This window comes from Lissotriton vulgaris, chromosome 10 (genome assembly GCF_964263255.1).
Source record: "Lissotriton vulgaris chromosome 10, aLisVul1.2, whole genome shotgun sequence".
In the NCBI taxonomy this organism is placed as follows: Eukaryota; Metazoa; Chordata; class Amphibia; order Caudata; family Salamandridae; genus Lissotriton; species Lissotriton vulgaris.
In genome coordinates, this window is record NC_141698.1 from 704,851,388 (window position 1) to 704,866,725 (window position 15,338).

General features: G+C 43.1%; 1 protein-coding gene across 7 annotated transcripts in view; it reads left to right on the forward strand.

Moving 5' to 3' along the window:
- PARD3 (par-3 family cell polarity regulator) overlaps nucleotides 1-15,338 on the forward strand; it is a 1,412,997-nt gene that overhangs the window by 24,117 nt on the left and 1,373,542 nt on the right. The gene's annotated exons all lie outside the window — the stretch shown is intronic.

A 15,338-nucleotide genomic window follows, 5' to 3' on the forward strand; every position in this document is an offset into this window, starting at 1 on the left:
TAGTTCTGATAAAACGCCAAGGATCCCTCCTGGACCATTAAAGGTGTGAAACATGTCGACCTACATGACCTGCACCTATTGCTAAGTTGTTTTCCTCATTATTAGGAAGTGACAACGGTCACACTGCTTTTATCACTCCCAAGAAGACCTCGGAATGAATTCGGTTTTTGGTAACCCTTAGATGGTTTTAAATCACTACCCTACCCAACCAACATAGCCGCACTCCCCATCACAGCTATTCGATTACAAGATCTCCGCCAAAGAGCACTCTCGCAGGACCCGTGGGGTATTGTAACTTCAACCCCACGAGGAGCATAACCCGATGATGAAGCATGACACCCCTACGGGTGTGTGAGGGCATTACTTCCTAAATAGGAAGACCCTCTCACTTTTCCACCCTGAGAGACACTTTCATGGGAACAGTTACCCTATCATTTGTTCCATATTTGTTCTGGGGAGCAAGGGTACTGGACCTCTTATTAGCTCCTTGCCCCCCCCCCCCCCCGCCCCCTCTGTGTTGTTGTGTTACAGCATATTTATAGGTAGAGGCCGTCTTGTGTGTGGTGTCCAACAGAAGAAGAAAGACTACAGGGTTCCGTATCCACTGATGCATTCAGTTGTAGCCAGACAATAGCGCCGAAGTCAGCGAAGGGTACACGGTACAAGGAGAAGCAAGTGACTGACAGAACTGTTCTCGACAACAGTGTTTCTGTGTAGTTGTGAGTCCACAACATCCTTAAAGGACCCATTTTGTTATTAGAACTAGGCTGGTACTGTTTTGCACTGCTTGCTTTACAGTAAGCCGCCAATAGAGTGTTCTCCGTCTGATTGGGATGGCATGCTCGGCCTTGTGCATTGTGAAAGAGAGGCGTCTGTTTGGTACTGTTACTTACCATGTGAGTGTCACCAAGGAGCAATGCCGGAAACTGAGCAACTGACGTGAACGAAGACTTCAAATCCAGCATGCATTACTTTGTTAAAAGAAAAACCAGATCTGACTCCCTGTTTCTCTGTAACATGGAGTCATCTTGTGACCAAATTCCAGTGCCCGTGATTAATTAACCATTGTAACTGGGAGAAGCTGCAGAGTAGCACCCGTCCTGCAGGTTTACCTGCAAGCTTTTATCTGAGGAGCAGCTAATGGTTAAGAGGGTGCCATCCTGCAGCGGAACAGCATCAGTCTAGCAGGAAGCTATCTCTAAAATCTTTTATTTGCACATTGCGTCCAAATCTAAATGCACACTCCAGGCCTACCTTAAATGACCTATGGGGCCCCAATAATGCTGAACACTGAGAAAATCAGATAGAAATCTGTACATACCGACATGACAAATGCCATGTGTTTGAGTGTCGGTGTGCTTTTGTAAGTACTGCCCATCAGGACGTGCCACACTCCAGCTTTTAATTGTACACATTAATATAAAGCTCTGAGCATACACTCTTCCTTCTTAAGCCAGCTTTACCTCTTTTACTTCTCCTCTCCCCTTCTACGTTCTCCCCCTTCTTTTCCCTACTATCACCAACTCGCTGAAATCCCTTCCCCCTTCTGTCCTTCCTTTTCTCACCACCACTACATCTTTCTTTGCATTCACAGCTCCCCATTTTCCCGCTCTCTCTCCATTACCCTAAAACTTCCCCTTCTTCTCTCCCTGCCATCTATGGCTCACTGTGGCTGCACCTCCCACTTCCCTCTCCATTCCACTTGTCCCCTCCCCCCCACCCCCTCCTCCGTCCTCAGTGCAAAGCTCTATACAGCATAATTGAATGTGGCCTCATGTAATGCAACTGGTGCTATGTAAAGCGCTCGGATACCCTATTCGGGTCAAGTTCGCGCTTAGGCAAAATACACAAAAGCCCCCCCCCCCCCCGTTAACAGTCTTTAAATTGTGTCTGTGATGTTCGGTCTCCCCTGCGTGTGTAACTCAATAGACAGCATTGCAGTTGTCTTTGCTATTTCTAGACCAGGTATGCAAGTTCGCATAGCGTATGAAAGCACTTCAAGATATACAAGTTCAGACTACCAGTTATACAAAAATAACACTTTAAATACACACTTCTCAATGCAGTTCTATAATATGCTCATTATTGTCAAAACTAACATATTAAAGAACAGTAGATGTTGTAGCACGCCCAGGATAATGTACTGCATGGGTAAAAACTTATACGGTCCCAAAGGCGAGACCGATTGGCTATTCCAATGCTTGTTTTTTTTTGTTAAGCATCTTGCAACTTCCCAGACAGTCATGCCAGGCTGTCTGCTTGCCACAAAGTTCATCTGCTGTATGCTGCATCTTGTACGGCCACTATTTCTAAAGTGGGCGGGCATCTTGGAATGGTATAATGTATCATTGTTTTACTGCTCCTAGATGGGCACCTTGTTCAGAACTAATGTGTTGGACACCTTGGGTCAATACAACTGTGATACACTATACACCTTTTGTATTTGAAAATGTATCACCCAGCTGATGTTTGCTGAGTGGCAGTCTTGGAATGGTGTAGTGGATAGGTCATCATAGTTTTTATCGCTCCAGGATAGTCACATGTTGCTTCTAAATGTGGCAGCTATTTCAACACTTAAATAGAACAATATACAATGTATATTACCATTGCAAGATTGCCACCCCCTGCTTTTTATGTTGCAATCATATGTACAGAGTTTAGCTGGCAGCATATTTTCTTTTTTGTACATTTATTATTTTAATTTGTCCTCCATATACATGTGGACGTTTATGGGCCTGTTTTATTGCAGATGGATAAGTGGGTAAATGCAAGAATGAGCCTGTGGGTGAATTAATGAATAAATGCAAGGATGAGCGCCAAAGTGCATGATGACTTTTTGAGTCCCTACACTACTCTTTAACTGAAGAGGTGCCTTTACTTACAAACCAGGCCTAATGGCATTGCCGTTGTTTTCTTGTTATTATACACACTTCAATTGCCTGCCATTACATTTAGTGCAAAAGTGTATAATATATATTCGGACAACTGTTCCTTTGCTCTCGACATGAGCTCTCTCAATTATGCCCATAATATCATTCCTGTTCACCTGCTGGCTGGCTGCATGACCCTCTTGCTAGCACAGCAGGCTATAACATCCCAATCTGCACAACTCGCTCTTCAGCCCGGCTCTTTACCCCATACTGCGGCCACTCCTTTGACTGTAGTATGCACCGCAGATCAGCTGCATATTTGCAAGGCATGGCTACATATTCCAATCTTTCCTTTCCCACCTCTTTTTATTGATTGGCTCAAAGTGCCCTCCCCATGCAGAAGCCAATGCCATGTAATCAGGAAGCACGCTGCAGTTTTTATGATGCCTCGCCGGATCCTGGCATTGCAGGGACCCTCATGAGAAGAAACTGTTCTGAGGAGGAGGAGTCAACAGCAGCAAAGTGAGCAAGAGATTTAATTGGCCGAGAATTAACATGGCAAAAGGCCTCCCCGAAAGTCCCAGTGAGTAGGCATATAACCGTAGTCGTTGGCTGGAAACCTGGCCAACCAGCACTGAATGTTCGATTTGTGTCAAAACGGTGCAAAGTTATTCTAGTTCATGGTTAGTTTACTTGTATGTTGGAAACTCGGCTTATGGTTTTCTGGCATCTAGTGTTGTTTTGCACCAACAAAGAACATGCCAGTTGCTTCCTTTACTGCATCAGAACGAAGTGTATGCTCTGGTTTTACTAAGTTAATTGAAACTGACTGCTTACATTGAGTACAGTCATCTGTTTACTTACCTAATTTACTTCAGATCATTCCTTTAATTGCTCTATGCCAGTTCTTTATACTACACTGTCTGTAGAATAACCCATGGAAAATACGCCTTGACGAGGTTTTGTAGGTTCAGATGATTTACTGAAGGTCAATTTAGACCTCTTCCACCGAGCCTTGGACAGTTAAATTCATAATTGCCATAAACTCATTTAGTATGAAATTATTAATTTCTAAGCTTGGTGGTGAGGTCTTGCATTCATTTTCATTGTTGTGCATTCGTCTCCCCAAATGCCGTTTCTCTGAACCAGGTGTTGTCATTTCTGAATGCAGGTGTTGTATTCCTTTGGTGCTCCCCCTAAATTGGGCTGATGTGGGCAAGGAGTAGTGTAGAGATATTAAAATCTAATACTTTGAGTATACAACGAAATCCCATTCGTCTCGAAATCTCCCCATTCCATTGTTAATGTGAAAACGTATCAGTTTTGAAGGACCCGTCTCCCACACTAGCCCTTCACCAATTTACACCTACATCTGTAAACACCTCTGGATCGTGTTCATACTGCGTGGCTGATCATTAATAATCACAATAATACCAGCATTTGTAAAGCGCGCAGCAACCTCAGGTGAGGTGTCCCGGCACTGGCGGTTGTCGGGATGATTAAGCAAGCTATTGCCCAAAGTCACAAGGTGCTGGACTAACCTCCTGCTGGTCCCGGGATTGAACCGTGAGCCCCCCATCCGACGCCCTGGCCGCTGCAACACACCTCTTCCCTAAATGGTCTAAATGTATTCCTGCCCGCTTAGCCAGACTAAATCACAGAGTGCATAGGGATAGGCACATAGTCCTGCTGAGGTGGTTAAAAAACTGATCGCTAGTCAAAACATATAAATAGTCCCACAACTTGGACGTATGCAAACACACTGAGAAGTATGTTTTTTTCTAGTCTTGTAGACTCTGCACTCCTGCTGCTCTAATCTAGCCTTTCTTCGTCCTCTGAGGGTTTTTATCGTCTGTTTTGATCCTTATTGCTACGAAGGTAGGACAGCCTTTAAAACGCACATCTTTTATGTAACTGCTCAAGTTGTACTTAGGTTGGCTGCTCTCCCTTCTCCTGTACTCCTGCAGCTGGATTTTAGTTCACCTCCTTGCTTTTTGGTATTGTATTTGATTCAATATGATGAAAGCTCATGAATTTGTTAAAATATTACAGTTCCTATGTAGACTTTTTTTGCACATAAAGAATGTTGTGCTCATATGATTGTGCTATGAGCAGTGGCGGCAGGTAATTTTACCAGGAAGGGGAGCAGGAGACACGCACACATACACCTCACTCACACTCATTCACGCTCACACCAACACCAATTCACAACACTCCCTAACAGATACACATACATACATTCATACATACATGCATGCACACGCCAAACAACCCCCCTGCCCCCCCATAAAATGTACCTGAAAAACAGCTCTCAGACAGGGAAACCTTTGAGGTCCCAGGAAAATTGAGACTGCGGCCTTACCTCATTGACTGACCTATTCTATATAAGGACCTCAACAAGTCCCTTGTTCTTAAAATCTTGGTAATCCCAAAATGGCTCGTAACAAGAGTTCCCGTCTGAATTGTGATTTTTGAGAAGAGTAGGAATTCCATACCCATGCGGTTATCGGAGGACACATTTTGCTTTATATCTGGTAATCAGGGCTGAAATATTGGTTTCTATGTTAATTCTCAATTCCATAGGGGAAATATAATGGTTCAGTAATAACTCCATTGAAAATCTTCTCACCCCGCTGTATCTGGATTTCCAGGTGTGATATTACCACACCAGTAATTGGAAAACGTACATAATGAGGACCTGAGAGCTATCTCCTTCTGCAGTCTCTCAAGCTTCCCATTGTTAGCAAATTGGTCAGCCAATGAGGGAGGCGGCAGTCTCAAGTCTCAGAGGTCCCAGGAGGGTTGGGATTGCTGCCTTCCATCATTGGCTGATAGCGGTCCCAGTCTCATCACAGAGTGGGATAGGGTCAGTGAGACTGCTGTCTCCACCCACTCTGTAACTTGGTGTCACTGATTGACACTTGGCCCTGGGCACTTCAGGGCTTAAAACTGAAGCATCCAGATCCAAGGCAATTGATGATGTGATGTGATGTGAGAAAGAACTTATATAGTGCGCTACCACTCCAAGGAGTATCATGGCGCTTAGATTCCAGATAAAAACCGCAGGTAGTAGGTGAAAAGAGACTACCTGACTATAGGGCACATCATATAAATCCCATGCATTCAGCTTTTGGCAGGGAATAGATCCATGTTTTTAAAAGCTTTCTGAAAGTTGGTTCAGTGGTAGCTTGATGCAAGAAAGAGGGAAGTTTGTTCCATACTTTCGCGCTGATGACTGAAATGGATTTTCCTCCTCTAGTTGACATTTTGAACCTGGGGACGTGGAGTAGGTTAACTGCAGAGGACCTGAGTGATCTTGACGGGTTGTATTGATTGAAGTATTTGCGCACGTACAGTGGGCCGTGATGGTGAAAGGCTCTGTAAGTGATGGTCAAGACTTTAAAGAGTATGCGCTTGTGGATTGGGAGCCAATGTAAAGCGTCCAAAGCTGCCGAAGCCGAAGATTTCCTGGGCAGTCTGAGGATGATGCTCCCCTTTGTCATGAGAGGAGCTCCTCAGGGCACTTTTGACAGACTGAGGTGACGATCACTGGGCTGTAAAATCCTCATCCGGGCAAAATACAGCTCCGGCATCAAGCGCATTAGCGCATGTCTAGCTACTGGATGCCTGACCTGAACCAGAAGAGTGTTTAATTGTCTTGCTGACTTTTATTAGCCTGACAGACCCTCTTCTTGCCTGGAAAAAGATGGGGGATGTGGTCCCTCAGCCCGTATGGATGGGCAGCTGCTAACGTTGAGAAAGCACAGTTCTGTACATGATCTGCTGTCTGGAAGTCTATAAATTTGCACAATGTACAATACTGTAGTTTAATTACACCTAAAGTCCTGCAGAGCATAAAGTCATTAACTTCACATTATTTAACGTCAGCTGAACCCTGTGGCAACAAGGAAATAGTGACTAGTAAATACGGATGTGAATGTGCTCTCTGGTGATGACAGACTTGAAATATTTTCTAAAATAAATTCTTGATTCAGGAGTTAATTGAAATAACGTTTGACTTCTTATACTCTTTCTTTTAAAACTTTATTCGGCGAAATCATAAAAGTACACAGATCAAACACATACATATTATTAAAAAAATACAAGACTTTGTCTACACGTTTTATGTGATAGCTATTGCATGCTGAAATGCTTATTCTTTTCAGTATAATAAATAAATTAAACATAACCATTGTTAACTGTGTTGCGAATGTGGGTTTTGTAATGTGTTCAGGAGTACACACTGACAGCGTGTCCCATAGACCCAATCTACTGTTCACATCTTCAATCTGAGGGATTGTGAATTTAACCGATCTCATCTTGTTTGTGGAATTATGGTCGTCTGTCCTTAGGGGAGAGTTGGATGTTGTGAATGATGAGGGGTGTGGGTATCTTATGACCCCATGGGTATTATCTTATAATAGGCCATATGGGCCCTCTCCCTATTGCAATGTGGCTTCCAGATCCCCTGTTGCTCACATCCAACACTTCTTGAAGTTTCACAGGGCAGTATCCTTTTCTCAGTCTGTCCAGAGATTTGCGGTATCGGATATGGCACCGAAATGACTGACGGCTATCTTTAAATCTCATCAGCACCAATGTTGAGTGCCTCAGGGATTGACTTCTTTGCTGCCTTTTCATTTATTATACATGCATGTGTAACTGCTGGATGAGGCTATTACAACAGCTGCCTTCTTGTGTGCATGCTGAGGATATTTAGCAAGTAAGAAGTACTACAAGACTTTTTCAATCCATAGCTGCCTATTCAACCATTCACAGGTGGAAGAAAGCCAATTGGCTAGCAGTAACTGGCTCTAAGATAGAAGACATCTGATGCATTATGCCCACGGACTCTACCATTTGCATGGAAGGATATTTAGGACCAACACTTGGTTTAGTTAATTAACATTGGTCTAGACTACAGTTATGACTTACAGGATAATGCTGTGGTGACTGTCAGTCTGGGTGGGAATCTTGTCTGGTACCTGGACAAGCAACACAGGAGCATGCTGTAAGAGGACAGCATTTTCTCCAAATGGTGTCAATGCAGTTGAAGCTATTATACAGCCAATGAAAGACACAGAAAAAACGTAATTTGTTTCCAACCAATGTAGCTCTGATTCTTCCAAAGCTAAAGCCCAGACATTCTCCTAATACTGTCATCTAAGATTCCCAGCTTATCCTTTTCCTAGGCAAGAAGTTGGGAGTAGCTCAGCTTGTGTTCAAGGCTGGCCCATCTAGTTGAGTGGATAAGGCAGAATTGCTTGAAATGCAGCTCGAACAAAACGTAGCTGCTATTGTTTGGGCCGGCTATGGAGGGCTGGTCCAAGGACTGGTGATCAGAAGAGCTGGGACTGGCACCCAAACCTGCACAAGTAATCTGAAATCTGGGGTAAAATTTTACAAGAAGCTATTTTTCTGCTCTCATATTCTGTGTGTGGCTAGAACATATGCCTTTCTGTTCCAGGTTCAAAGAAAGATGTTGGAGTTACTCCCAATGCAAACACAGAAAACAATTGTGTATGGGAGGGTCGACTATGTGGACACCTTGTTTTTAGGGCTTCTTAACTACTTGATCGGTCAACTACAGATAGTGCAGAATGCTGCATCTAGGTTAGTCTTGTAGATTGCACATAGTCAATCGGTAGTCATCATCTAATAGAGTTACTCTGACTGTTGGCAAGGAAAAGGATTCTTTTCAAAACATTGGTAATAGCCTACAAAGCATTTTGCAAGAAAACCACCAAATGCCTTGGCAACACCTTTAGCTATTGCCGACCTGGCAAGATCTCTGTGATCTTGAGATGCTCCTGTACTGAAAATCCACTCATTGTGACTGATCGTACTTAACCTGCAAGGCCTGTAATGATCTTCCTCTTTCATTGCATTATACGGCCAGTAATAATCCGTTCATATCACTACTTAAGACATGGCTATTTAATGACTACGGTCAGCTTGATTTGCGCCTCACTGTCTTTTTCTAGAACCTGTGATGCCCTGTGGGGCAGCTGAGCACTTCTGAACGTTGATTTGAGTGATACATGGGTAAACGCAAACTACTGATCTAATTCTGTATGCACCTTTGTATGGTTCTTTGAGCTCATTTGGGGTAGGACCGCTTCTATATACAGTCCCTTGTTCTAAAAATCTTGGAATCCCAGCATGGCTAGTAACCAGAGTTTCCATCTGAAATGTGATTTTTGAGAACTGTAGAAATGTCATACCCATGCGGTTTTCAAAGGGCACATTTTGCTTTACATGCAATAATCGGGCCAAAAAATTGGTTTCCATATTACTGCACAATTCCAAAGGGAAAATATAATGGTTCTGTAATGACTCAACTGAAAATCCTCTTGCCCTGCTGTATCTGGATTTCAAGGTGTGATATTATCACATCAGTAATCCCAAAACTTGCGCATTGAGGTCCTCAAAGCTAGCTCCCTTCTACAGCCGCTCTCTCAAGCTTCCCATCGTAAGCAAATCGATCATCCTGAAATATCGGAATGAAGAAATCCATGGAATGGCACTTTGAGGCAGTGTGGACTCTAACTTCTGGTTTGGTCTGAATTCTGTTATGGATAGTTTATTCTTTTAGGAAAGGATGTAAAGACTGGCTTTTTGTCTTACCTCTCCAGATTCAGGCTGGAAATAGCAGCTTGATTTTTAGATTCTCTTTATCGTAGCAGTGATTTTTTTCGTCGATCAGTGTGCTCAGTATTGCAGTAGACTAATCGTGCCAATACCGAGGCTCTTGCCACCTCCACCTTGTGGTCCTCATGGAGGCAATGTTACTCTCACTGTAGGATCTCCTGAATGGCAATGTACTTAAGAACAGTTAAAGGGCCTCACCTTTTTGTTCAGGACTCTTTTCCCACGGGGACGCCTAGTTGAACAGGTTCTGTTGCTTTTATTGTACTATAAGCGCAAAATTATACCTGCTTAGCACTATTGTTTTTCAGTGGCCTATGACCATGATCCTGAAAGTACAGAAAAGCTTTGCTTGCATATTCTATTTTGGTTTTTCAGTAGTTACATCCTGCTTCAGAAGTTGAAAATTCCTTTGAGTATTTAGGACATAAACTGAAGCACAGGTATTCGTTACTAGATCTAGCAAAACATTGCCACTTGTTGCAATAGTAGTATTTCAGGAATTAATCACTACTTATAGTTCCTTCTTGCTTTAATATTTGAAAGAAATCCAAAGTACCCACCACAATACAGGAACGTTGTGGACTTTGCATGCGAGTGCTGATATTTAATAATTTAATAGAAGGAAGCTTTGATAAAATTTTAAAGTGGAATGAGAATATGGCTAAAGGGAAAAGATGAATAATTAGTTCTAAGGTGCAGGAGCAAGAATCTAAAAAGCTTCGAAGAAAAAGCCAAAATTTCCAGCAACGAAAGGTTTTTTTTTTGGGGGGGGGGGGGGGGTTATATAGCGCAAGCTTGACCCGAAGTTATCAGGTATCAGAGTGCTGTACATGAGCACCAGTTGCCTTACACAAGGACACAATCATTTTGTTAGGCATGGGGAGATTAAGGGATTTGCCCAGAATCGCAGGATGTTGAGCGTCATTGCCGAGATTTGAACTTGGTTCCCCAGATTTGAGGTTGACCGCCCTAGCCATTAGGCCACAGCCTCTCCCTTTTTAAGTCAACTTGTAGGATTCACACACAAAATAAAAAAAAAAAGAACCATGTGTGGAAAATACCACCCAACACATTCTTAGGTGTGTGCTGAGGTCTCGGTGGCGAAGGTTTTCTCTCTATTGCTCATTGAGTAACAGTCAAACAGCACAATCAACACGTGTCAATATATCCGGCCATTCATTGTGAATTTCCTTTCCAGAAGTGCCAAAACGAGAGCGCTCAAAAATGATAGAACTTCCTAAAAACGAAAACAAGCAGCTAACTAAGTTTAGCACTTTGAGTTGTAATTGTGTTCAGTTCTAATAATCTGCTTGACTATTGGTAGTTTTTAATGACACGTAAACTAATGTTCAACATGCGTTTAACTTTTCGGGAAAGAAACAGAAAAAATGGTTAGTTGCTGATCACAGCAATGTTTCTTCATCCACAGTGGCTGTCCTTCAACATGAAAAACTTGAATGGGTTGGCAAGAGTTTGTAAACAAAACAACAAAAATGTGTGTTTGTGCGTCGCGTGTATGTGTGTGCGACGCGTGTATGTATGTGTGTATATATGTGTGTAATATATATATTTTTTGTTTTATATATGCCATGTTATGAAATCCAACAGTAATATTCCCTCTGGACACTTTGCATCTGACTTCCAATATGTTTTCCACATCCCTCACAGCAGAGGAAAAGTGAAAGTAATCCTAATCTGTGTGCTGGAATCCTGTTTAAACCTTTTGCTTTCCGCTCTTTCCTTCGATGATTCCCACCGGACATGAGGGATCACAATGTAGTGTGTATTTTGGTTCAAAGTGTTTTGGTGATTTGTACCCGACTTCAAAAACATAGTGTTAAAAATATAATTGTAATTTATAGTCATTGAAACCAAGTGTTTTTTTGCATTGTATCTTTTATTCATATCCAAAGCAAATAAGTCAGTGTAGAATGTAATTTTATGTAATTGTTTAAGAGGGATCCAATGTCTCTGAACTATATGAGCTGCCATAGTCCTACAGTGCCTAGGACCAATGTCAACTAGGACAGTGGGACAATGCACTAATGTGTTGTGGCTGTGGTATGTGCCAAATATGGCATCATGACTTGTACTCAATTAAAGAAAGTTTAATAACTTTTAAGCACGGCAAAGATCTCTCCAATGGCTACCACTTAATAAACACTCCATATTCGGTGTAGCATGTTTGGTATCTTACTGAACTACCCCGGGCTAGCTGCAAGAAATAATAGACAGACTGTATTAAATACTTCGATGTCTTTGATCTTCTGGATGTGTAGAGAACTATCATCCAGGGACTGCCTGAACACCATGCACACAAAGTGGGGCAGTTTGGGTAGACTACTAGCCTGGCTAGTCCGATTGGAGAGCAGGGGCAGGCCCATAACACAGTTTAGGACTAAGGAGGGTGGCTTGGAGCAAACTCAATCTGGTATAGATGGGAGTCTTTACCTGGAACTACTGTAAACCATATCAACCATGCATCAGTGCTGCGGTGATGGATATAGAGGTGTTTTTGGACCGATTGCTGCTGTCGTGCCTGCCGAGAGAGTAAAGGGACCACCTAGGGAGGCCGAAATTAGAGGGGCTCTTAGGGACTTGTCCAGGGGGAAAATACTGGGTACTGACTGTTTCTCAGTGGAGTTTTACCAAGAATACCTGTGCGGATACCTATGTTAGGAGACTGATCCCGGATTCCGCTAGGGAAGCGCCCCTAGTCACGATTTCCGACACCCCATAAAGATCCCACTGATGGAGCCTTGAATAGATCAAGGTCTATGTTGAATCTAGATGATAAGATTCTTAGCAAAATCCTTGTGTGCTCGTTCACCAGAACATTGATCCATGATGACCAAAATGGCTTAATCCCAAATCTCAACACCTTCCCTAATCTAAATCAACAGTTCGGGTGATGGAGGCGACCACCCCAGAAGCCAACCCAAAGGTAGTGGTTGTCTCCATTTATCACCAAAAGACCTTCGACGTGGTACACTGGCCTTACCTCATGTCTGTTATATGCTTGATTTAAGCTGGGAGAGAAGTGGGAAAAACGGGGGTCTCTGCTATACTCTGAGGCGGTAGCCCGAGTGCTTACAGGGCAATTAATATCGGACCCCATGGAGATAGGCAGGAGCACCCGGGATTGCTGCCCTTGGTCTCCTCTGCTTTTTGCCCTAACATTGAGCCCTTTGAGGCATTGATCCGGAGCCAGGGACAGGGACTAGGCATACGCTTGCGGGAAGAATAACACATCATCTCCGTGTATGCCGACGATATGCTGATGTTCACTTGGAACACGATGTGGGCGTACTCTGAGAGGCCCAAAAGTTGGAACCCTTTGGAGTGGTCTTGGGCCTATGCGTGATTGGAATAAAACTTGTTTGTTCCCTATATCTCCCTCTGTGACAGAGGCTCTGACCAGGGCATAAAATGGAAACTGACTATGTTTAAATATTTGAGGGTTAAGTATCATAGAGACATGCACACTGGAGATGGTAACTTGAGACCCACTATGTGCTCGCTGAGAGCCTTGGTGACTTTTTGGTGCACACTGCGTCTACATCTTATGGCTAGGGTGGCCTTGACCAAAATAGTGGTACTACCTCAGGTCCTTTACTTGTTTGTGACCCTACTGATATATCCTGCAGTCCCGGTTCAGGGGCATGAATATTCTCCTAAGCGTTGGGTGGTGAAGGGGTGTAGAGCACTGCCTGGTGAAGTCCTCCTCTGTGGATCGAGGACAGGCTACTCGCCATAGGGGACTGTTGAACGGAACGCCAAGCTGTGAAGTTCTGCAGACCTGATGAGTGAGAAAGGCCTGCATAGATCTAGATTCCTGACACATTGGACTCTCTCAGGCTCGTGCGTGCCATATGGGGAGAGGCGCAGGCGAAACCCCCCTCACACAATACCTGACAAATACTTATCACATTTTGGAATGGCAGGAAACTGGTGTCCTGGCTCTATAAGACTATCCTCTCAGTGTCAATGGCACCCATGGACCGGGCCAAAATGCTCTAGGAAGACCTGATGGTGTGGGAATTGATGACCAGGGAGTGGGTAACAATGTTACAGCCTACATTCTAAGTATTTAGGAACACTAGATTTAATATATACTCAGTTTAACAGCCTTCATACCACCTATCTCACACCCCACAGACTAACTGTAATATCTGGCACCACAAACAAGTCATACCCCCTGGCTGATGCAGGATACATGCATATAGTGTGGGACTACTTATCTCTGCCTACTGCCACCAGGAGATGCAGGAAATGGAACACAACGCTTAAGATTCGGGCTGCTGGAATCCTGCCTATTTGGTCTCTACACCAGATTACTGGCTCACAGAATGGGCTCCCAATTCATTGACTTGGCCCTGGTCTTAGCTAAAAGAGCAATAGCGATAGCAATGCACTGTTTGTTACCAGACGATCCACTGCATACCAGATGAAACTCGGAACTTATAAAATAGTCTACGGAGGAGGAATCTGCATAGAGAAAGAAAGATTAAAGGGGCCTACGATGAAAGCCTATTGCAGCCGTCTTGAACTCTCATTGCCAAACTCCCTGATTGGGAGGGACACCTGAGCCCCAGTCGCCTTGGCGATCACCACACAGGTGGATAATGCACTAACCAGTACAGGGTGAAGGATACTAATCATTGACTGTCTGGGGGTGTGGGAGGGGGGCGGATGGGGGGCGGATGAGGACCAAACATGATTGAAAGGAGGAATACTGGATTATTCGGGCGGGCGGATATCGATTGGGTATGAGTGGTTTAAAAGTTTTTGTTCTAAAGTTACAAGAGTCTGTGAATGACATTGAGACAAACTCATGTTTGAACTAAGTGTGCCCCAGTGAGTGGCAACATGTGATTTTAATACTTGCATGATACTGATGGCACAGACGGTTGAACTATTGGGGCCAGATGCCTGAGATAATAAGCTTGAAGTTTGACTAACAAAATAATATAAACTTTTTTAAAATAATTTCTTTCCATTTGATTGTAAAACCAACTAAAAACTAAATTTGTAGGAAAAATCACAAGTTGATATGGTCTTCATACTTTGGGTTTAGTATGATAGGTGACATTTGTGTGCGTTAGCGAAGGAGATGGATGGACTTAAATATATTCCTGTCCCTGCAATAATGAATTTAATATTTTGTATCCAGTCCATGATAACTGTGTATGTAAAACGTTTTGAATGAGCAGCCTGCGGTTTTCTTTGTATTTAATTTCTTCTTTATTTGTCCTTGGGGTCCATGGAGAAATAGTGAATCCTTTGGGGAACCCTCGTTTTCCATCAGTGTTCTAAAATATATAGCGAATGCTCAACGTGTGTGGTGAGGTATGTAAAATCCTTTGCATTTTTCTATGTAATAACACGTTAAACAAATGTAATTAATGTCAGGAATGGCCTTTTTGCATTTCTCTGTTGCCGACACTTGTTTCACGACACGAGGACGAGAGTGTGTATTACTTGCTTCCACACAAATCAGGATAATTAATTCCCTGGAGTAATATATGATCTATTTTTAGTGGAACGAATCCTTCAGTTAGTAATGAGTGTATTATTAATTCATGCTAAAGACCCTGCTCTGTTTTTAAAGAAAGCCACTTTAGCTTTAAAATGTGTTTTTATTTCTTTTACATTGTCACTTAGTTATCATAAATCTATATGACTTCATACCTGTGTAACACATTTGCCTTTGTCTGAAATCGGAAGAAGGGGAGGGCTGTAGACGTTTGTGCCGGTTTTTGTTTTGGGGCGAGACTGTTTTTTCTGTGTCCCTCCCTGCTGGAACAAAGGAAACAC